Genomic DNA, 24,411 nt, shown 5'->3' with positions numbered 1-24,411 from the left:
GGTTCTCAAACTTTTGTCTATGGGTATGTTTGGGATTTATCAAAGTTACATCCACATCGCAGACAGGCTGACAACGCTCCAGACAGTGGCGTGCGTCTTGTTTACATCCACTTTTGGCAGCGCTGTTTTTGGTGATCAAAGTTTTGTCAATAGTGCGCAAATAATAGGCTATACTTTATACATCCATTCATAATAACGACCTGCTGGTGGTAATGTTTTATGTTTGTGTGGTTTTGATTGGATGTTAATTTTTCCTACAATCATAAACACACCATTAAAGTTAAAGTAACAATGATTGTCACACACACACTAGGTGTGGCGAAATTATTCTCTGCATTTGACCCATCACCCTTGATAATCCCCTTGGAGGTGAGGGGAGCAGTGGGCAGTAGCAGTGGCCGTGCCCGGGAATCATTCCGTGCCTGAAAGTGTATTGGCGGAGAATGAAAGAGGAAAACCTGTTGGAATTGTGCTTTTTGTTAGCATAAGGCCCCTTCTACACTAGGCCGGTTGAGGTTATCCAGGGTAAATCCCACCTAACCTTATCCTTGTCTACACACACACAATGCTTGTTTAAGACCCCCTTCCACCCTCCGTCCGCCGGCGTAACGCGACCTAGTTCGCAGGCGCAGAAAATGTGCACGTCATAGTCACCTCCAGTGTTGCTTTGTGTGCAAGTTCTTAAATTAAACTTATCTGAACAATATCCAGTGTTGTGGTATTTCAATTAGAATAGAATAGAAAGTACTTTATTGATCCCTGGGGGAAATGCAGCACCACAGTTCGCTCACAATAGACAAGAATAATAATAAATAATATAATATATATAATATATTATATATATAATATATATAAATATATTGTACGTATACTACATATACTCTACATTATTTACTTACATAATAATACATACTACATAATTAACTGGAATCCAGTGTGCTGTGGGGCCCTATTGTAGTGAATCACACCTGAGCCATCATAAATTAATAACATCTTTATTAGACATGTAAAAGTATACAATATGACAAATAACATTTTACAACAATCAATCTAGGGCTCTAGATATCTGGTCAGGACACTCCTCACTCTTTTGCCTTCACCTTCATTTTCCATTCGTTTTTGGTGACTTTATATACTCTGGACTTAGACGTTGAGTCCGAGACATACATGGTGGACAATAACTGATACAGTCTGCTTTGCCAGTCCAAATGCATTCGATGTTTTCCATAGTCTTACCTTGTTGGCCAGGTAATACAAAGCACACGCTACCTTTTTTTATCACGTCCACAGGAGGAAGGGACAAAGTTTTTCGGTAAGTAGAATCACAGCTGACCCGGACATTCGGAAGTTCTCTTGCCGTCTGAGAAGTGTTGTATCCGAAATAGCTGCAATCGCACGTTTCCTTCACTTAAAGGCCTACTGAAACCCACTACTACCGACCACGCAGTCTGATAGTTTATATATCAATGATGAAATCTTAACATTGAAACACATGCCAATACGGCCGGGTTAACTTATAAAGTGCAATTTTAAAATTCCCGCCACACTTCCGGTTGAAAAACTCCTTTGGATATGATTTATGCGCGTGACGTCGAACCCGATACAGAAAACCTCTTGTTTTCTTCGACAAAATTCCACAGTATTCTGGACATCTGTGTTGGTGAATCTTTTGCAATTTGTTTAATGAACAATGGAGGCTGCAAAGAAGAAAGTTGTAGGTGGGATCGATCGGTGTATTAGCGGCTAAGTACAATACTTACAGCAACACAACAAGGACTACTTACTACGCCTAGCCGATGCTTGCCGCCAAAACCACGGATGAAGTCCTTCGTCGCGCCGTCGATCGCTGGAATGCAGGTGAGCACGGCTGTTGATGGGAAGATGAGGGCTGGCTGGCGTAGGTGGAGCGCTAATGTTTTTATCATAGTTCTGTGAGGTTTCAGGCACAACACCAGTTGCTAAGTTGCTAAATTAGCCTTAGCGTCGTTAGCAACAGCATTGTTAAGCCTTACCAGGCTGATAATTTTTAACCGTGTAGTTACATGTACATGGTTTAATAGTATTGTTGATCTTCTGTCTATCCTTCCAGTCAGGGATTTATTTATTTTGTTTCTATCTTCATTTGAGAACGATGCTATCACGTTAGCTCAGTAGCTAAGTGTGTCACCGATGTATTGTCGTGGAGATAAAAGTCACTTTAAATGTCCATTTCGCGTGCTCGACTCTCATTTTCAAGAGGATATAGTATCCGAGGTGGTTTAAAATACAAATCCGTGATCCACAATAGAAAAAGGAGAGAGTGTGGAATCCAATGAGCCAGCTTGTACCTAAGTTACGGTCAGAGCGAAAAAAGATACGTCCATCACTGCCTCTCTAATCCTTCACTGTAACGTTCCTCATCTACGAATCTTTCATCCTCGCTCAAATTAATGGGGTAATCGTCGCTTTCTCGGTCCGAATCTCTCTCGCTCCATTGTAAACAAAGGAAAATTGTGAGGAATATTGCCTCATGTGACGTCACGCTACTTCCGGTACAGGCAAGGCTTTTTTTATCAGCGAGCAAAAGTTGCGAACTTTATCGTCGATTTTCTCTACTAAATCCTTTCAGCAAAAATATGGCAATATCGCGAAATGATCAAGTATGACACATAGAATGGATCTGCTATTCCCGTTTAAATAAAAAAAAATCATTTCAGTAGGCCTTTAAGGTATTCATGTGTGATTTCCACAAGCGTCTGTACATGTAGAAGAATGAGAAACAGGGGCATGTCTGGATGATTCGCCTCCATCTTTCCAGTGGTTAGCTCCGGTTGTTATGAAGCTGGCTGTGGCGCGTTCTTTCTGACGTCACTTCCTCTACGAACTCATTTTGTAAACGATCAATAAGTCCATACAAAGCTCAGAGCCGGAGATTCAAGAAATAGATGGTGCCGTTACCCGTGTAAAAAATTGTCCGAGGAGGGGGATCTTAAACGATAGATTCGTGTGGCTGCCACGATGCTTAGGCTAAATAATTATTTGTTCAAGGGGTTATCCGGCTTAGTGTAGACATACCTAAGCCGGCAATAAAATTGAGAACTAGCGTCAGACTTTGTGTGAGTTCTTCTGGGAGATACAACCGTCTACGGACTGGGGTCGGTCGCTTTGGGTCATCAATGAAGACGTGGGGCTTGGCGGACAGTGCGGCATGCGAGTGCGGTGACCCTGAGCAGACCGCCGACCATATAATTAACATCTGCCCCTTATATGGACCGCCCTCGGAAGCCAGCCTCTTCCACCTAGGACCAGAGATGCGGGTATGGCTACATGACACCGAGTTGGACATCTGACGTTACACGAAAGAAGAAGGAGATACAATACTTTATAATACTTTAATTTGTTTGCACGTTAAAAAATAACCTTATTTTCAAGGTGTGGTGGCAATGAAAATACTGTGTCGGTGCGCCACATTCAGTTACATTAAGGTGAAACCTAGCTGTCGGCTTGAGTGCTGGTCCTTGACAGCATCTCAGTCACGTTACTCCAATTTCCGCGACTTACTTTAGATTTTGTTGTTAGCAAACTTTGATTCCAATGACGCGTAAATCTATTAATTTATTTACTTACGTGTACCTTGTAACTGAAAGCGGGGCGGTAAAAATTCGACTCCGTTTTGTAGTTCCACCATGTATTTTTTTATGCTTTGCAGCGGCACTTGATTGAATGTGAGAGTGCGCGCCTGCCATTGTTACGACAGTACGCTGAATTAAACAAGTAACAATAGCCGCATCATTAGTCCAGAATTTTAACGGTCAATTACCCAATTAGGAACCGCTATCAAAAAATATCGTCCATCGGTACTCATTCCTAGATGGGATAAAGATGAACAAAAATTTGTTTTAAAAAAACAAACACATTCTGAAGGATTTAAATTATAATATTTGTTTATAAAATCAAAATTTAGGAAGCAGGAAAAGGCAACACTATTTTTCTATTGTTCGAGGTAGTTTAAATAAATATTTTATATTGTATTTATTTTATGTACAGTCAGAATAATGTGCAGGACACTTTGCTTCATAAAAAATTGATTTTTTTTATTGTGCACTTATAAAAACCAAGAGACACACATGGCACATTTTTGGTGGAATGGTTATATTGCAATTGTTCCTCCACAAGCGATATAGAGGGCAAATGAGACATTTTAAATCTGAGACCATGTTATGACAGAAATGACATGCTGTAATTGAAATAAGGTAAACAAAGATACAGCTTCTAGCTTGTTGACTAAAATGTCTAGGTATAAACCTGTTTTATATTGTTTACTCAACAGTCCAATTGATGTGATCCTTAATATTTGTCCAGTTCCTTGGTGTCTTTGATGGCAAGTATTCAGCAATTTGCTGTTTAACTTGATGTACAGTATGTTTTGCAGGTAAAAAAAAAATGTACAAAGAAAAAGTTATTGGGTTTTTCAATAGATTAACATGTATTCAGTAATTAGGAAACCCGTTATCCACTATGTTTAATGTATTTGATAGCCTTCCTAATCATACTCACTTACCACCCACACCTCTTGTGCAACCTTATGCTCTTCTGGAACAAACAACCAATCTGACCGTAATCACCCTTAGCAGTGTTGCTTGGAGCAATTGCTTCAATTGATCATTTACTCCACTGGCCCATTTCTACCACTCATGTCACCCCCTCCTCCAAATGAGCTGATAATTAATAAGGGTTGGCTCTTCAAACTCCAGTCAGCAGGCAGCTTGATGGATCGGACATCTTGGATGCAAACCAATATAACGCCACGTTTCTTCGGCCCTCTGGAAAGCCCCTGGGTGTCTTTTGCTCTGCTTGATCAGGCATGCACAAGAGCACCCACACCGCTAATTAAATACCCACAGGTTGCATTTGTTTTTTCAGCAGGGATGCTTCCTATCTGTTGTGTATTGGCACATATTTAATTATTCATGGTGCTGCATCACTTCGGACAGTGCTTGGGATTTTGGTTGTATCGTCGCAGCACAGGGTCACTCATTAGCTGTGTCTGAATTCAGCAGCCGTATCATTCGCAGTGCGCATTTACGGGGTGCTGATGTTGTCACCGTGCGCGAATGCTGTCCCAATGCGAAAAGCGTCCCTCGAATCCAGCCGACGAGTGTGTCCTCTTCTCCCTTTAGCCAAAAGTGCACATGTTGAGTGTTCTTTCCATCCTTTTATATCCCAAGTGCTTCTGCGGCCCCGGATCTGGAAAAATATTTTCAACATGGCAACGCTACGCGGGAAGAAAGAGTGATTCATTTAAAACATATAACACCAGACATGTAAAGCTTGGCGTGACATGAGTAACTTAAATTTGTGATAAAATACGAGACCTTGACTATCGTAATGTTGAGCAACCTCTCCTATTCGGGCATTGCAGAAAACTTAATGCGTGGAGCTTTTTTCAACGTTAGGAAGTAAAGCCCTACATCTTTTTCTTTCAATTTTTAGACCTAAATAGCTTGACTCACATCTTATTATATGTCTTATTAGTGTGTGACTGCAATAGTTGATCTTTTGTGAACTATTTATACATTTTAAATCATTGCATATGTAAATAGTTGTTCGTTTGTAGACACGATGTACAATTTTATTTAATTGGAAAATGTTAAATCACTGTTGTTAATGTGATCTTGTGATTACAGTTGCTCTGCTTTTCTGTTTTGAACAGTCAAGAACAAATGTAATCACAAGAAATTATAAAGGACAAAAGAACACAAAGAAATGGATATACCGTATTTTTCGGACTATAAGTCACAGTTTTTTTCATAGTTTGGCCGGGGGTGCGACTTATACTCAGGAGCGACTTATGTGTGAAATTATTAACACATTACTGTAAAATATCAAATAATATTATTTAGCTCTTTCACGTAAGAGACTAGACGTATAAGATTTCATGGGATTTAGCGATTAGGGGTGACAGATTGTTTGGTAAACGTATAGCATGTTCTATATGTTATAGTTATTTTAATGACTCTTACCATAATATGTTACGTTAACATACCAGGCACGTTCTCAGTTGGTTATTTATGCCTCATATAACGTACACTTATTCAGCCTGCTGTTCACTATTCTTTATTTATTTTAAATTGCCTTTCAAATGTCTATTCTTGGTGTTGGGTATTCTTAAGTGTTACCTGTAGATGGCAGTCACACATAAGAGATATGTGTGGACAGCAGGTTGACGCCAGTAAACAACAACAAAACTTTAAATGTTCCATTGAGAATATAGAACATTATACACGGCGAACAAAATTTGTCAAAATGTTTTAATATGACTTTGGTAAGCTATGAAGCCGCACCGCTTGATGGATTGTCGGCACATTACGTCAGACATACAAGTATTATTATGATGTGTGTATAAGGACCGCAAAATGGCACCCATTAGCTGACATATTATCTGGCGTTTTGTTTCACAATATTATGTAAAACTAACTTTTGCTACCTTCTGGTACCTACTGATCTCTATTTGGGAACTGCATACGTCTTGAAAATTTGCGCGCGTCTGCCTTTGTAGTCCGTGGCGACAAGGTAGTCGAAAAGCTTCTTCTATTTGTCTATCTTCTTGTTATGGGGCATTCATCCTACGCTGTTGCCATTTCTAATATAAAGTAGCGTAAAGTTCTAACTTATATATGTCAGTAGACTCGCTATGGAACCGTTAAAAACTGCAGATATAGTGGGTTTACATAATTCACATACGGAGCTTTAGTTATTGAAGATTTCAGGTCGGACGGTTTTTCACGGGACACATTTTCAGCGTTGTTGCTGCACTAGTGAGCGACGAATGAGCAGACGCTTCCCTCATTATTGATTTAAGTAAAGTCTGAATGTCATTAAAACAGTTAGCTCCATCCTTTGACACTTCTTCCACTCCCATCCTTGCACAAAGATGACGGGGAGAAGACGCTGTCGAAGGTGAGCCACATAAATAAGACAAAACGGCGCATCCTGAAGCGACTGTCAGAAAGCGACTTGAAGATGGTCTGTAGAACATAATCTATGCAACATTTTGAACAAAGAACTACCATTACTTGTTATGTAGACCACAAAGAAGTGTTTTCAATTTAGAAACATATCATAATATAACTCCTTTAATGCGCCCTATAATCTGGCACGTCTTTTGTATGAAAATAGACCTGACAAGACCCTCTCACTGGCAGTGCGCCTTATAATCCGGTGCGCCCTATGGTCCGGAAAATACGGTATTCAAATAAAGTAGAGTGCATTCAGTTTTTCAAAATTGTATTGCACTTAATATTGATTAGTACAGTTGGAAGTACAACTATGTACAACAGGCTTTAACAACAAATCATCAACTGCAATATTATAGAGCCAATGGATTATTATTTACAATAAATAGTAATTAATTAGTAGGCTGGGCTTTGAAGTTAAAGTTAAACTACCAATGATTGTCACACACACAGTAGGTGTGGTGAAATTATTTTCTGCATTTGACCCATCACCCTTGATCACACCCTGGGAGGTGAGGGGAGCAGTGAGCAGCAGCGGTGGCCGCCCCGGAAATCATTTTTGGTGATTTAACCCCCAATTCCAACCCTTGATGCTGAGTGTCAAGCAGGGAGGTAATGGGTCCCACTTTTATAGTCATTGGTATGACTCGGCCGGGGTTTGAACTGACGACCTAACGATCTCAGGGCGGACAATCTAACCACAAGGCCACTGAGCTGGCAGAAGACTTGTCAATTCCCAAATACTTTAAAACATGTTTAAAAATAATATCTGAGTAGTACTGCGTGATGTTACTGTATGGATTCCAAAAAGAAAGACCATGAAGACTTTTGTCTTTTTGGGACATCACCTAGGTTGTCTTCTGCGTGTTTCTGAGGGTACATGTCCTCTACATCATAATCAAGTGAGTTTGGAAAAGCTGATAGTTGACTGATATACAACATTTTATTTAAAAACTGAACAATAAAAGCAATCATATAATAAATCATCTATAAACAATTTCATAACTATTAAATGGGAATAATGACTAGGGCTATGAATCTTTGGGCACCACACAATTTGATTCGATTCAAATCTTGAGGGGTAACGATTCGATTTAGAATCGATTCTTGATTCAAAACGACTCTCGGGTCAAAAGCGATACTTTTTTTTAATACAATTGGGTTCAAGTTCTATGATTACCTGCATTCCTCCAAAAAATAGATAAAACAGCTCTGATAATTTTTTATACTACTTAAAAGAAAACTGTTTTGTTTAATAAGGTTTTACCAAAACATTTATTAATGTCAAATACAAATAGGGCAACAAGAGAATTATCCAACACTTCTCTTTTCTAAAGTAAATCTGTACAGCAGATATGGGCATCTACATCAACTATATGATTTGCCTGAGTGGCTGGACAGTGGCTGGATTAAAAAAAAAAAGTATATATATTAAATATAATTAAAACATTTTTGAATCGATTAAGAATTGTTACAAATATGAATCACGATTCATTCGAAAGTAAATTTTTTTGACACCCCTAATAATAACTTTAAAAGGCTTTTCCTTGCTTTATAAAGATAATAATGGTCCCTAAAGTTAAGTACAAGAATGAATTAATGCATAACACATTAGAAATGTAATACATATCCGAACAACCTCTTATTGCTGAAATCTACTGCATATTTAATGCCAATTTAAAAAAATAACAAAGATGACGAAAGTGCTTTTAAAAGTAGGTTTGTTGCAGTGCAAAGTAATGAAGTCTTTTTATGTTTTAAAAATACAAGATTTGTCTCTGAGCCAGAGATGAATCCAAGAACAATTTAATATTTAGTTAGTCCGCTTATCCTTTATATAATTTTCTCCACTTTGTGGATCTGACGACAATACAAAAGCGTAAGGCTGTGAACATGTGACATAACCAGGAAGTGTTGCAAAAGCTAGACTGTCCCAAGTCACATCGCTCTAGCAGTGCTTGGAGGAGTCTCTAAATTAATCATTTGAATTACATTTGACTCACTTTGTCCTTTGAATTATGGTTATGGTTTTAATTTATTTCGAATATGCATAGTTAGACTATGGTGCATGACATATTTCCAGTTTCGCATTACAACATTTTCGAAAAGAAGTAGAAGAAAGCAGAGCTTATTTAGTCCTACCCCTTTTCTATTTCATAGTAATTTCTTTGTTAACTTCTTTTTAGGGCCCGAGCAGCGGCGATGCAGAGCACCGCCAAGGGTCCCTATTGGAATTGCTGTTTTTTCTTCTGTACGTTTGGATACCTTTTTGAGGCCCTTAACATGCACAAAAAGTCCCCATATTTTGCAAGCGCGCAAGCATGGCGAAAAATTTTATATTTTGGGGGTCCCGAAAACGAAATTTCAAAATCGGCTCTTTAGCTCCACCTCTAAAATTTGAAAAAACAAGCCCCTTCTACAAGTTTCCCGTATCAACACGGAAATCGCAGAAGACATATATCATGACGGGCCGCACTCGAAAGTCTCAGGAAACCATACCTGAAAATGAACAGGAAGTCAGTCATCTTAGTTTTCATCTCCCATTTTTTTGGCAAAAAACGGGTCGTTCTTTAACTAACTCCTCCGATGGACTTGGACCAAGTGAGCAGCGGTTAAAATTACAGATACTACACATATAGGCGATGACAAATTATGAACACATTTTTCCATCAGATATGGGCGTGGTATGGCGCCGCCTGACGTTTTTGGCCATTTTTCGTCGAAAAACAGGTGTCGTACCTCAATGATCTCCTCCCAGGGGCTTCGGCCAAATGAGTCGCGGTTAAAATTACAGATACTACACACAGAGGTGATGATAAATTGCAAACACATTTTGCCTGTGCCATAAGATTTGGGCATGGCACGGCGCCAAATATTGCTCCGATAATTCACCGCAAAAAACAAACCATTAATAACTCGGCTCCACAAATTCAGATCTTGATCTTATTTGGTAGAAATTATGATGATAATGACAGTCTGAAGTGAAATTAATTTTATTTTATTGTCTATCCATCCATACATTTCTACCGCTTTTTATTTTATTTTATTTGATTTCATTTCATTTTATTGTTTTTTATTCTATACGTTGGACGACCTTTTGAGGTCCTTAACATGCACACAAAGTCCCAATATTTTGCAGGCACGTCAGGTATGGCGTTTTGGGGGTCACAACATTTTTGGTGTTGGCTCGGGGCATCGGGAAGGCTGTGATCGCAAGCGCCATGTGTGCCAGCTGACTCGCGTAAACCCTGCGGTGCAACTGAATTTGTAACACAAACAAATTAAATAAATGAATAAGTAATACATTCCCATGAATAAATAGTTATATTATTGCCGTGTCACAAAATTGCAATTTTGTATAGTGATATTTATCATATCGTAAAGTCCTCGCCTATACAAAGACCAAAGTAGTTGTACTGTGTAATATTATTTATATAATATTAAACTAATTTAAAAATATATTTTAATGATTTGTTTTAATTTTAGGTCAAATAATATATCACGTTTTGTGTAACCACATTTACTGTAATTTTAGTTATAGGTTTTGTATATGTAGTCAAGTCAAACTGAATGAACTTGGATGACTAACTTCTAAAATGTAGTTAAAAACAAACTAGAAATACAATGTAATACATTAATGTAATGGGTGTTACCACAAATGCTTATTAATGGTTAGATGGATTTATAACCCGAGTCCAGCATACAGGATTAAGGTGAATTGTAATTCTTATGAGGGTAATCCGAACAAAGTAACACATAATAGCTGTTTAAAATTCAATATATGAAACCTAATTTTATCCAACAGCAAAAACAACAGTTTTATTTGGTTTGTGGTGTGAGTATGTTGCTTATGGAGCTGAGCATCCGCAGACTGTACAAATTCATGATTTGTGTCAGGGTTTTTTTTTATTTAGGTCTGCATCTACCACCTCAACATGAGAGTTGCTCACTATTAAGTGTGAGCTGCAGATGCATTTTTGAAACCTCAAATTATCTGTAAACATGTATGCATGCTTCTTGAAAACAATTCAAGTAGAAGCTCTTGGTCATTTTGTGAGTGATGTTTCAGCATGACAGTAATGGTTATCAGGCCCGACGTGGCCGCCCCAAATAGTGTGACTGGCTGTAATTGGTGAATCTGGTCTATGAGGAGTAGCGGGTCGCTGGCTATGGGGCTGTGAGCCTGTCATAATAACAAACAACAATGTGATCATTTAATTTCCTTTTCACTTACACATCACCTCAGCTCACATGAGGGAGGACACACACAGGGACAAGGTTAACGTTGGGCCCCATTTATTTCACTCCAACCATCACAATGACTCCAAATAGCCTTTCAAAAGCATAGTGAGGGGGGAGACACACATAATCTAATCACGCAATTACTGCTGGGCTTCATTCTATACTTAAGTGCATTTTTATTGTGTAACATTTCTTTTTTGCCTCCTCGGTCCCCCGCCCCTATTATTTTCCCTGATTCCCCCTGCAAGCATTCTCTCCCTGCCACTTCTCATCTAATATGGCCATAATTGGGTTTGCTTGCACAAATCAGATTTCAGCAATTGGGTTACCCTCCTCTGAAATTGGAGAGTTCTCCGGGCCAGCATGGGTGGAGAGTTAATCTGCTTTTGTTAAACCCTCCTTTTTGTGACTAGAGCGGCATAAATGTGCTGTTCTAGTTAAAGCGTTTTACCTGTCACTGTGGACATGGTCCACCCCCACCGCACACACGCACACACCCATCCTCACACACACACACCAAGTGGTTCCCCTCTGCTTCTCCTTGTGCAAATAATGACATTTGAATCGAGCATTAACAGGCTTAATTACTTTAAAATTGTCATTTTAATTTACACTGATATAGTATTGATCACACAAGCAGAGATTAAGGCCCTCAGTGGAGCGGTTGATGTGGAATTAAACAGAGCTTGGTCCTCCTGGGGCCCGCTTGGCCTGTCCTGCAGCAGCGAGAAGAGGAATGACATCCTCCCCCTAATGAACTGGCAGCATGCGCAGACATGAATTTCAGGCCCTGTTGGAGAAGGAGGGAAATAATGGGGTTTGGGGAGCCATGGCGGGTTATTCATTCACTGCCATGCACCAATTCTCCTGTGATTCAACCCTGGGCCACCAGACCCCCTACCGCCTGTTTGCCAGCCACATTCAGCCTGCCTGACCTTTTTCCTGCCTTAGTTGTATATATCTTCGGATGGACAGATGTATGGATGGTCAGTCGGTCGGTCCAAGGGGAGCACCTTAGCCAGCGCTAGGTACCATGTACAGAACAAGGAGGTCAGGAGCAGGTGCGGGGGATGCGCTGCTCCGTGATTTTTCCTCTCATCCTGGCTCATCGGCCTGTCTAAAGAAGACAACACTTTCCTGGGGAATTGATCTCCTCACTCGAGCTTAGTGTCACGCACAACCTGTTATAATCAGTCGAGGGGGGAGGGAAAATCGTTACATTAAATCCAAGCAATTTCTTCCGAGTTTGGAGAAGGGCTGCGGCCTGTCTGTTGGTAAGCGTCTGTGTTGCGGAGTAATTATTGCAGTTGAAACAACCTCTTGACACCTGTCTCAGATGAACATACATCTCAAACAATCACACATCAAACAAATGCTTTTGGGAGGGCTATACCCGCCCAGGTAAATGGCCTCAAAATAAAGCTGAGGCTTTACACACTAATGGGATGAATTTCTGACTTTTTGTGCCAGCATTATGCATGATGTGACTTTATAGTACTACTACTGTACATATATGCTTCCATACAATTCAATTCTTATTGAATCCCTATCAAGTGCTGCTTTCTTAAAGGTCACTCTCTTCATAGACACATGGCAAGAAAAATAACTGTGATGTGGCAGTAATAGTACACAAGGGAGTAACCATTTGTGACTATATTCGTTTATCAGCAACGATTCATCAATTCAGCCAGTTAATTTGATTATAAAAAAGCCTAATTTGTATTCTGTTCTCTCAATCATTCATTTAATAAGTATAAATCAGACAAATCCAGACTGCACGGATTGTTCGGAATTAAAAATTTGCCTTTGGGTGATGCCGGTTATGCTGCAGGTTCTTACAGCATGTAAATAAATTCTGTAAGTACAGAGTTTTTTAAATGTTTTTAGAAGTGCAAGAGAGAAAATCTCATTACCTCCATTATTAGCTGACTTTTGCTAACGTTTATTGAAGAGTTAGAATGCATTAAAAAAAGAAACACATATGTGTTCTTGTCTCACGTAAGTATTGTCAATATTAGGCAAACATTCCAAAAAGTGCAGTTCCCCTTTAAGAAACTGTTCAAGGTGTTTACAAAGTACAAGAAACAAGAACCCTGATAATCATCATGAACCTTATTGAACAATTTCATAATCTTATTAATTTCATTATGACTATGGGGCAGCACGGTGGAACAGGGGTTAGTGCATGTGCCTCACAATACGAAGATCCTGAGTTCAATCCTGGGCTCTGGATCTTTCTGTGTGGAGTTTGCATGTTCTCCCTGTGACTGCGTGGGTTCCGTCCGGGTACTCCGGCTTTCTCTCACCTCCAAAGACATGCACCTGGGGATAGGTTGATTGGCAACACTAAATTGGCCCTAGTGTGTGAATGTGAGTGTAAATGTTGTCTGTCTACCTGTGTTGGCCCTGTGATGAGGTGGCGACTTGTCCAGGGTGTACCCCGCCTTCCGCCCGAATGCAGCTGAGATAGGCTCCAGCGCCCCCCGTGACCCCGAAAAGGACAAGCGGTAGAAAAATGGATGGATGGATGGATTTCATTATGACAATCACTACCGTATTTTTCGAATTATAAATTGCAGTTTTTTTCATAGTTTGGCCGTGGGTGCGACATATACTCCGGAGCGACTTATGTGTGAAATTATTAACACATTACCGTAAAATATCAAATAATATTATTTATCTAATTCACGGAAGAGACGAAGCAAAATGTCAGTAGTCGTCACACACAGGTCAACCAATAATAATTTGGCGGGTGAGGGTCATGGCAGAAGTGCATTGTGGGTCATGGGATGCTAACTGCTATATGCTATATGCTACTGCCGTACCTATTAAAATGGATCCTTTCTACATTGGCGGTAACTTATGAAAACTGAACAAAAATGGCACCGAAAAGGAAATCATATACTGTAGATTACAAGCTGGACGTAGTGAAATATGCAGCAGAAAACGGCGATCGAGCAGCAGAAAGAAAGGACGCTAGCGGCGCATACCAGGAGCGACAACGAGGAAGAAGATTTCATCGGATTTAGCGATTAGGAGTGACAGATTGTTTGGTAAACGTATAGCATGTTCTATATGTTATAGTTTTTTGAATGACTCTTACCATAATATGTTACGTTAACATACCAGGCACGTTCTCAGTTGGTTATTTATGCGTCATATAACGTACATACACTTGTTCACTATTCTTTATTTATTTTACATTGCCTTTCAAATGTCTATTCTTGGTGTTGGGTTTTATCAAATAAATTTCCCCCAAAAATGCGACTTATACTCCAGTGCGACTTATATATGTTTTTTTCCTTCTTTATTATGCATTTTCGGCCGGTGCGACGTATACTCCGGAGCTACTTATCATCCGAAAAATACCGTACTTACAAACTACTACTAATTCATGAGAACTGTAATGACTGATTGTTGATTATTATTTAATGATTTAATGTGTTTGTGTTTCAAATTGAGCACAGGAAAAAAACAAAAAAAGGTGTTACAAATTGCTATGAAATGGAAAAGAGGTCAGATTTCATAACAGACAAAATATAATTAAATCTTTCTGTAGAATACGGAACTGGCGTCTTAGATGCTACTTAGGTAATTAAAAATCTCTGGCATTAGAGAGGCTAGTATTAGTTGTTAAAACAATAACTTGTGTAAATTGTATCCATACTTCATACTTAAACATTACTGTAGCTAAAGCAGCGGTGGTGAAGGTGGGGAAGACAATACGACACGTTTGCATTTCAGTTGCTCGTGCACAGCCAAAGTTTCCTTGTCACCAACTCAACCTTCCTTGTGAATTTTCTTTAAAATATTGCCACTCTTTAGTATTGGGTCTACTTTTTTATCTTTGGTGCCTCTGCTTCTTGTTCCTCACTTACCATTTTTCTTGCCCTTGTGCATCTTCTTCTGCAGTTGATGCTGTAATGTATTTCCACCGGAAGTTCCAGTGTGGGTTAGCAGTACAAAAAAAAAAAAAACACATTGAAATTATATTAAGTGAGGTATCGATAACACATATTTGTTTAAGGACATTTTTTTTATTGTCGATATGTCGACTAATCATTGCAGCCGTAATTATTATACAATAGTGCCTTGTTTTCATAATCTCCAACTTTCATATGATAATATAAGCGGACATTCTGAAACCGTTGCACTGATGTATATCTCAAGTCTATGCATACCCTTGAGCTAGCTGACTGAAAGGGGTTTCTAACAACTCAGAGTTCCAAGTTCAGAATGAGAAGTGGGATGGGTCTTTCACAGGTTCTTCATTTGATTGCATTATCTATACCTGGATGTTGCAAGGTGGAAGCTATCCTGACAACGAAGGCTAAACAAAACAGCAGCCTCTCTTCTCTTTAGGCTGGCAGCTCACCATGACGGATGTCAAGTTGTCTCCAATACACATAATGGACTTGGCAAGGTACAGGCTGGCTAGGCTTAGACCGTCTACTCCACTCTGTCATCCAATCACCTTATTCTAATGCTTTTGCATTGTTTAGTCAACCGGCTTTCCATTTACATCAACCCAAAACCACACAGCGATACCACAGAAGCACTTAATAGAATTAGTAGGTATTGTGCAGCACATTTTAAACACACAGACCGTTTTAAACACTCACACATACTGTAGTAATTCCACTTTTTCCCAGCTGATGATACCTCGCTTGTTCCATCTTATAGACCAATAAGCATCCTACCTGGGTTATGTAAAATACTGGAGAAATGTGTGTATGCACAAATTCAAGCTTACTTTCAATCAAATGGGCTAGCAACTGATTCTCAACATGCATATAGAACGGGCCACTCTACGTCCACGGCTCTTATACAAATGACGGACGATTGGCTTAATGCTACAGATAATTCTATGTTGGTTGGAGCTGTGCTGTTAGATTTTAGTGCTGCATTTGACATGATTGACCACTCTCTTTTAATTGAGAAACTTAAATGTTATGGTTTTAATACTTCAAGTTTAATGTGGATACAGAGTTATTTGTCCTCAAGATCACAACAGGTGTATCTTAATGGCAGCTTGTCTAATAGCAGAAGTTTGGATTGTGGTGTTCCACAGGGAAGTTGCCTAGGACCTTTACTTTTTTCTATATTCACCAATGATTTACCTTGGGCTACCGGGCGTGCAAGATTGGTTCTTTATGCTGATGATGCAACCTTATATCATGCTGCACCATCATGCAGTGTACTTAATGTAGTATTGAGTGAGGAACTAAAAGCTGTGCATGACTGGACAGTATGTAACAGACTTGTCCTTAACACCTCAAAAACAAAAAGTATTATATTGGGGACTAGGCAAGGGTTATCTTGTGACCCAAAGTTGGATTTGAGGCTAGGTATTTCAACAGTTCAACAGGTCAGAAGTGCCAAGCTCCTTGGAGTGATGCTGGACTGCACTCTATCCTGGTCAAATCATATCATTGATATAGTTACAAAGATGGGAAGGGCTGTTGGTATTTCCAGGAAATGTGCTGGTTTTGCTGATCCACCTCTTCTTTGTCAAATTGTTAAGAGTTTAGTCTTGTGTCATATTGACTATTGTTCTACAGTCTGGGCGTCTGCTGCAAGTGGTGAGATCAGTAAGCTCCAGATTGTCCAGAATAGGGCAGCAAGGCTGGTTCTTGGTTGTTCACTAAGAGCCAATGTGAACCAAATGCATGCTTCTCTTTCCTGGCTAACAGTGCAGAACAGGTTGTTGGCTAATACTCTTATATTGTTCAAATCAGTAACCGGTAGTAAAACTCCTGCTTTTCTCATGGCCCAAATAGTTCACAGTAGCACTATACATAATCACAATACCAGGGCATCCAGTGAGGGGCATTTTGTACTCCCTCGTCCCAGGAAGAATGCTTTGCGGAAATCTTTTATTTATAGATCTTTATCGCTCTGGAATAACCTGCCTCGAATTCTCACCAGCATTGAAAGTAAACAGGTTTTTAAAAAGAGAGTAATATTTTATCTGAGTTTTTAAATTAGTTTGCTCATTGATGATTTGTTTGTTATATTTATATGGTAATTATTATTCTGTGACTGTAAATTGTTTGCTTGTTTTTTTATTGATGCTTTTATTTTTTTTCTGTATTGTGTAGTTATAATTATATGCTTTTACTTGTAATTGTATTGAATTGTGGACCCCAGGAAGACTAGTGGGTTGTTGAGGCAACCAGCTAATGGGGATCCTTAATAAAAATCAAAAATCAAATCTTGCAGCGTCACTCTGTCATAATTAATTTACTCTTGTAACTGCCTAGCAGAGGCACTTTATTCTTACCTCTAAATATGTTTCCATACTATATTCTGATTTGAATAATTATAATAAGCCCCTTTGCCCCTTAATAAAAAATGGTTTGGTCCTTACCGCAGTTCGTTCCTCCATTGTTTCTTCATCATCGGAATTAAGTGAGCGCGAGCAAACTCCAGCAGATTAAGATGCCCCGCAAATAGCGAGGCTAGGAGTGGGAGCAGTAGAGCAGCAGGGGCCACCTTTTTGGTGAGAGAGTAAAACTACTGAGGATTGATACAATTAGCCTACTTGTTCATTCATTTAATATCTTTAACATAACCTTTGATGGGAATTAGCTGTCATCTGGACAAGTAACCAGTTTAAAAAAACAAAAAAACGTGCCAGTTTATTGTAGAGAAAAAGTGTGAGTGTGTGTTTCACACATATCACTGTTGGACACTATGTGCCCATTCAGAGGCTGCATTGAATTGTATTGTGACACATCACTATAAGCCGCACCAGCTAAATTTAGGGGAAAATACAGATTGCTCCATATATAAGCCGCACCCGACTATAAGCCGCAGGGTTTTGATGTGTAATTACCGTAGTATGTAGGGGTTCCTGCTACCACGGAGGGGATTGTCGGGACAGAGATGACTGTTTGGGAACGCAAAGCATCCCATTTATTAACAATAAATCTTTCAATCATTCAATCAAACTTTCACATCTTTGACATGGCGAACAGCATTCGTGCAGAGTACAAATAATACAACGGTGCAAATTAATACAAAGTGCTCGCCTGTACGTTATCAAAATAACCAGCCTACCGGTATATGAAAAGTCAGTCTTTAATCATTGTGTCATCGTCTTCCTCCTGCGTACTAAAACCACCGAAATCCTCTTCGTCGGTGTCGGAGAAGAACAGGCCGTAAATAAGCCGCACCCTTGTATAAGCCGCAGGGACCAGAACGAGGGAAAAAAGTAGCGGCTTATAGTCCGGAAATTACGGTATTTACTTTCTTGTGAAGAGTGAGCAGTGACAATCGCAACCTCGACATCTTTGTTGGCAATGAAACTAATCATTCAGAAACATCAGTTTACCGTAATTTCCGGACTATAAGCCGCTACTTTTTCCCCTTGTTCTGGTCCCTGCGGCTTATACAAGGGTGCGGCTTATTTACGGCCTGTTCTTCTCGGACACCGACAAAGAGGATTTTGGTGGTTTTAGTACGCAGGAGGAAGACGATGACACAATGATTAAAGACTGACTTTTCATATACCGGTAGGCTGGTTATTTTGATAACGTACAGGCGAGCACTTTGTATTACTTTGCACCGTTGTATTATTTGTACTCTGCACGAATGCTGTTCGCCATGTCAAAGATGTGAAAGTTTGATTGAATGATTGAAAGATTTATTGTTAATAAATGGGACGCTTTGTGTTCCCAAACAGTCATCTCTGTCCCGACAATCCCCTCCGTGGTAGCAGGAACCCCTATATACTACGGTAATTACGCATCAAAACCCTGCGGCTTATAGTCGGGTGCGGCTTATATATGGAGCAATCTGTATTTTCCCCTAAATTTAGCTGGTGCGGCTTATAGTCAGGTGCGGCTTATAGTCCGTAAATTACGGTACTTTTAATGGACGTTTTACTAATAAACCAGATGAAAAGACGTTCGTGATGATGGACTGTGTAAACCCAAATGAGTCGTGGCAGAGTACAAGCAAATTTGCAACACTTTTGAGCCGTTCAGACCCTGGACAACAGAGAGCTATTTAAGTGTACATAAACAAAACTGTTAAACAACTATTGTAACGACCTGCTGGTTTTAATGCTTAATCCTTATGTTCATGTGTTAATGATTGTCAGAGTTCCCATTTTCGTGAACATACCAAGCCTGAATGGTGATTGAGGTAAAAGGAGAAATTGTTGTGTGGCAGACAAAAATACGGAGACAGATGTTTGCGCACGAAAGACAATATGTTTCGGATTGACCCTGTTGTTAGCACACTATTGGCAATACGGGTTAAAAAGAGTGTCATACTTTGTGTGACTTGTTCTGGAACAAAACCAAGGGTCGAAAAACTACCCATTCGGTATTTATTTTTAGATGGCACCAAGATATGCAGTAATCAATATCAGTTTGCATGCAAATTTTCAATCTTAATCCCATACAATAATTTGTTCATTTCAAGCACGTCTGCTCAGGGACCCTCCTTGGCGAAAGATGATCAATCTGATATGCTAAATGTTTTAATTGTTGTATGTGCAAGTAAACATTTTCTCTGAGGTTTTATTTCTCCTCTTTTGTTAAAAATTGTTGTACATTCTTGGGTCCACACCTATATTCTTTATATATTCTTTAAACATAATTTTAGCTGTTTGCAAATTGTCTATATTGTTGGATTTAAATATAAGAATATTAATATTTAAATGTTCTCTATAGCCAACATTTTGTATTATTCTAACTGACCTCTTTTGTAACACGGTTATTAATTAATGAAGCTTACTATTGTAGTTATTTACCCATATTTCTAAACAATAACTCAGCTATGGTAACACTAGCGAGCAGTATAGAATATGAAGTGATGTTTTTGTCCAATACATATTTTGCTTTATTCATTATTGATGTGATTCTTGCTATTTATGTTATATATTTTTTATATGAGGTTTCCAGTTCATTGTATCATCAATTAATACACAAAAAAATTTGATTTAATTTACTATTTCAATATCTACTCCATCTATTAAACACATTTTCTACACTCAAAAACTACAATACAATTTGTGTCTTTAAAACATTGTACTGGAATTGCTAAATTGCATATTTCTCTATAGATTCCTATGTTTATGTAATGCGCAGGTAAATAAAAAATAACATTATTTCAAGTCATAAAGCGTTAGACTTTTCATTCTAAAAAGTAGGCTTAGCCTAGGGAAATAATAAAATATTATCTTTTATTATTTTTTAAGAACATTGTAGACAATACTGTTTTTGGAAAAAACTGGACAAACCCTAAAATTTAAATGTATATTTTTCATTTTGTTTTTTCAAATCATTCAGCCCTAGTTTACAATCCTGTTGGCATGCCTATGTGGATATTAATGACTCATGGAGCACATTTTTGCACTTTTAAATCCTGCTTTTACTTTACTCCTAGCTCTGAAACAGCCTGTCAATTATAAAATCAGATTTCCCTAATCTAATGTTCTATGTTTGCCAGCCAGCATATAAATAAACAAAAATGAATTGGGCACATGGCCTGCAATTGGCAGTAATTTACTTGTCCCCTTGACTTCTTTTCCATTATTTTTGTATTTTTAATTTCCCCACAACTCAATGCCAAACAAATTACAAACAAAGCATGTCTCATATGCTGCTCCTTGTGATTATAAAATAACACATTGACATTAAATAGCTTCAAGATTATTTTGTGAGCTAATTTTCTACCGATAATAAATGAAGCAAGTATGGGTTTATTTGGAGTGACTCCTCTCAGGGGTCAGAAGAAATAAGCAATCCCTCTGTTTCCTAGCTGCCACCCGCTGTTAAACTATTACTGATAAAAACAGCCGTAAACTCCCGCCTGAGGGTGTGTCCCGCCTGGTGTATTAATACGAGGCTTCGTCTTTGTCCTATTCCTTGGCCAATTGATTTTTGTTTGGAAAATTAATGTAGTCGCTGCAAGGTTCTGGAGGTCAGAGTCAGACGGGTTTGAGCAGATGAGGGGCGGTGCTGGGCAAACATGCAAGTACGGGACCTCCACAGTCTGCTTGATGAAACTTACCGTGGACACGTTTTAGGGCGGAGAATGCAATAGCTCATGATGAATTGTCACAGTGTTGTTTCATACCCAAAATACATCTCCTATGATTGACCAAGCAAGTGCACTGGCCCATTTATTGAATCTACTCAATCACAAGAATGTTGGTTGGGATTGTTGCCCTTGCTTTATGTTGTAAATTTATCTAGTTTTGTTGACACATACTTGAAGCAGAAAAAGTACTTGCACTTAAAGCGATAGTAGGGGATATTTTCTTCATTTGCTGTGTGCCTTCCCCTACCAATGTTCCTATTCTACTGTAGTAAATCTAAATAAACAATTTGCCAAAAAAAATGCATTTTGTGACAAGAGAATAATGTGGAGGTGAGTTACAACAAGGTTGAGGTAGAAGAAGTGACAAAAACATAAAAAAGCTTAATGTGTTAAACCGGGCCTGACATGTTTTATCCGGCCCGCGAGATGAGTTTGCCAAGTATTAAAGTGAGCTGCATTTTTTTTTTAATGAAATAAACTGCTGTTCTAAATGTGTCCACTGGATGTCACAATAGCAATTCTGTTAGGACTAGCAAGAGGTACAAAGTAAAGCGTGGCTGCGGCTCCTCTCCCTCGACCCAAATGAAACTTAAAACCTATGTCTTCTGCTTCGAACACATTGTTATTTGGCACCCTTACTCCCCCATAATGTCTCTGTCAAAAACCAGAAAACCTAACCCTTTTGAATAGTTTTTACCCCCGTTTCTTACGGTTTGTTGAGTTAGCACTGGATTGCTACATGGACATGACCAAGGAGGTATTTTATACCTTGAAGAGTTTACATGTTGGGTTTTTTGTTCAATCCCGGAAAGACAGTGACCTAAAGTTGAATCCTGGTTTTGTAGATACACTGAGACAAAGTCTAAGCTCATTGTGTTCTTCATTGTGTTTTTGAAACGGCACCAATTTCCTCAGAATTTTCAACAAATTGAAGTGTTTTGTCCAGAGGATTATTTGTGATTTGTACGTTTTCATAATGTGCTTGTTCTATTTTTGGTCAAAGTAAACAACCTGGAGTTGTCTTTATTTTTAAGTTATCATGCCATGATTTTACCATTCCGGCCCACTTGGGAATAGATTTTCCTCCACGCGGCCCCTGAGCTAAAATGAGTTTGACACTCCTGTGTTAAACTATACAGTGCTGTGAAAAAGACATACCGTATTTCCTTGAATAGCCGCAGGGGCGCTAATTAATTTAAAACCTCTTCTCACTCCTGCGGTTACCAAAACCATGCGGAATGAGCAAGCATGCTCTAATTATTTTAAAACCTCTTCTCACTCCGGCGCATACCTTATCATTAAAAACACATTTAATAAAAAAAACGTTATTATGATCTTACCTTTACTTGTAGATGGGTCCATGTGCAGCTGCTTCTGATCAAAGGCAGTCTTTCTCATCTTTCTTCAATTTTAAAAGTCTCTGGAGATATTCCTCTAATTATTACCTCCTGCTTCGATTGAAAGTCCAGTTTAGAAAACGGTTTTATTTTAGATATGTAATCCTCCATGTTAAAAGTGCAAGCAAACAATTGCTGCATGCTTGCTGCTTGTCTTCTTCTGCAGTACCTGTCTCCTGCAGTACTGGTAGTCGCAAGAAGGATCACTAGCGCCCTCTACCTCTTGGAGGCGGGAGTCATTTAATGACTCATATTTGACCCGGCGGAAGTGCCAAGCATGCGCTAATTATTTTGCGAAACGAGTTTGACCCGGCTGTAATTCTAGGCAGGCGAATACTATATTCCCGGCGCCAATTCAAGGAAATACGGTACGCCATCCCTAATTGCATCATTTTGATTACCGGTAACCTTTTATGCAGCAATCATTTTGACATGAAAAATATGCAAAATATTATTTTATGTCAAATACAAAGCCAATTTCCACTAAACTTTGTAGAGGGCTGACACATGTCTCAAGACAGAATGCAATATATGTTGGTGAGGATCTGGATAAAGATGCTAATACAGGGCAGTGTTATCCACACGGCTGTGATGTATTTGTGATAGTGGGTTGCATCTCAATTTCATATTTGGCCATGACCCAGGATGCATGTATTCTGGAAAAAAAAAAGCTGGAAAAAAAAACATTTTACTTACAGTATATTTAATATATTTAAATATTTGTGTTATAATTAGGTATTATTAGTATTACATGATGCCTTTTTTTCTGTATATTTACATTTTAATATTTTTTCTCGCAACTTTTTGGTTAGTTTTATTGCTGCAATGTGCCACGCTGGCATTACAAGAAATGAGCCGTGGTCCGCTACGGTATTTAACCAGGACAGTGAAGTGTTTTGAAACTCTTGTCTTCTTAGCAAATGGCAAACCATGACTGCTGCTAGTCAAAGGCTGGGCTGCGCGCTTGTGGAGGTGTTCTGCACAATTCCACTCCTTGCCTTTCACAGCACACTGGCAATGTGCACTTACTGGGCTTGTGGAGGTGCACGATGAAATTCTGGTAGCATGCATCGGAACTCCGTTTCACAACACACATACCTGCTTTGCCAGAGACATAGCAGAACCAAATATAATAAGTGCCTGAAAGATATTTATTGGCATTGACCTGTGTAGCAAGAATTGACTGACTACATCATTCCTGACTATAAAATAATGCTACTTTGGTGTTTAATGCTTTGCAAGTAGTCTAAATGAAGGTGCTTTCAAATATATTTTAAAAAAACAACCTTATCTTTTATAATGTACATTAAATTTACTGTAATTTAGCTGACTAAAATGTGATGAAATGTTGTTGCTTAAAACTAAATTAATTTGGATGACCAACATTTGACTGCCTGGCTCCCTACTCAGCTCTGGACGCTGACCTTACCCTCCATTCTCGAGTAGTTTCCCCCCATCTCACTGTCTGTCTTCACCCCTCTGAATGTCTTATATTTATTTTTGTTCATTCGTATTCCTAATAACCATTGTACAAAATCCAGGTCCATGCACATTCGTCGTCGTTGCCGCTGATGCTACTTTTTTTAGATTCACATCTTGCACATCCTTGCACATTTGCGGTAGCGTTTCTTTTTTTCAAAATGCACATACTCTTGCAAAATGCAAATGTTTGTACATTATCCTGTAAATTTTGCATATCTAAATTTTAATTGTAACGTTTT

At 38.9% G+C, this 24,411-nt stretch overlaps 1 protein-coding gene and 1 long non-coding RNA gene across 3 annotated transcripts in view; one reads left to right on the top strand and one right to left on the bottom strand.

The window, feature by feature from the left end:
* Positions 1 to 24,411, top strand: part of LOC133657447 (inositol polyphosphate-5-phosphatase A-like) — a 441,346-nt gene that overhangs the window by 156,277 nt on the left and 260,658 nt on the right. The window lies entirely within an intron of this gene.
* LOC133656861 (uncharacterized) lies at positions 11,855 to 13,721 on the bottom strand. Its single transcript, XR_009827178.1, has 3 exons — positions 13,633 to 13,721; positions 12,173 to 13,559; positions 11,855 to 12,027 (listed from the first exon to the last, which is right to left on the bottom strand). It is a non-coding gene; the product is annotated as an uncharacterized LOC133656861 (long non-coding RNA).

The sequence above is a fragment of the Entelurus aequoreus genome, linkage group LG09, assembly GCF_033978785.1.
Source record: "Entelurus aequoreus isolate RoL-2023_Sb linkage group LG09, RoL_Eaeq_v1.1, whole genome shotgun sequence".
In the NCBI taxonomy this organism is placed as follows: Eukaryota; Metazoa; Chordata; class Actinopteri; order Syngnathiformes; family Syngnathidae; genus Entelurus; species Entelurus aequoreus.
This window is presented reverse-complemented; position numbering and strand designations above follow the sequence as displayed.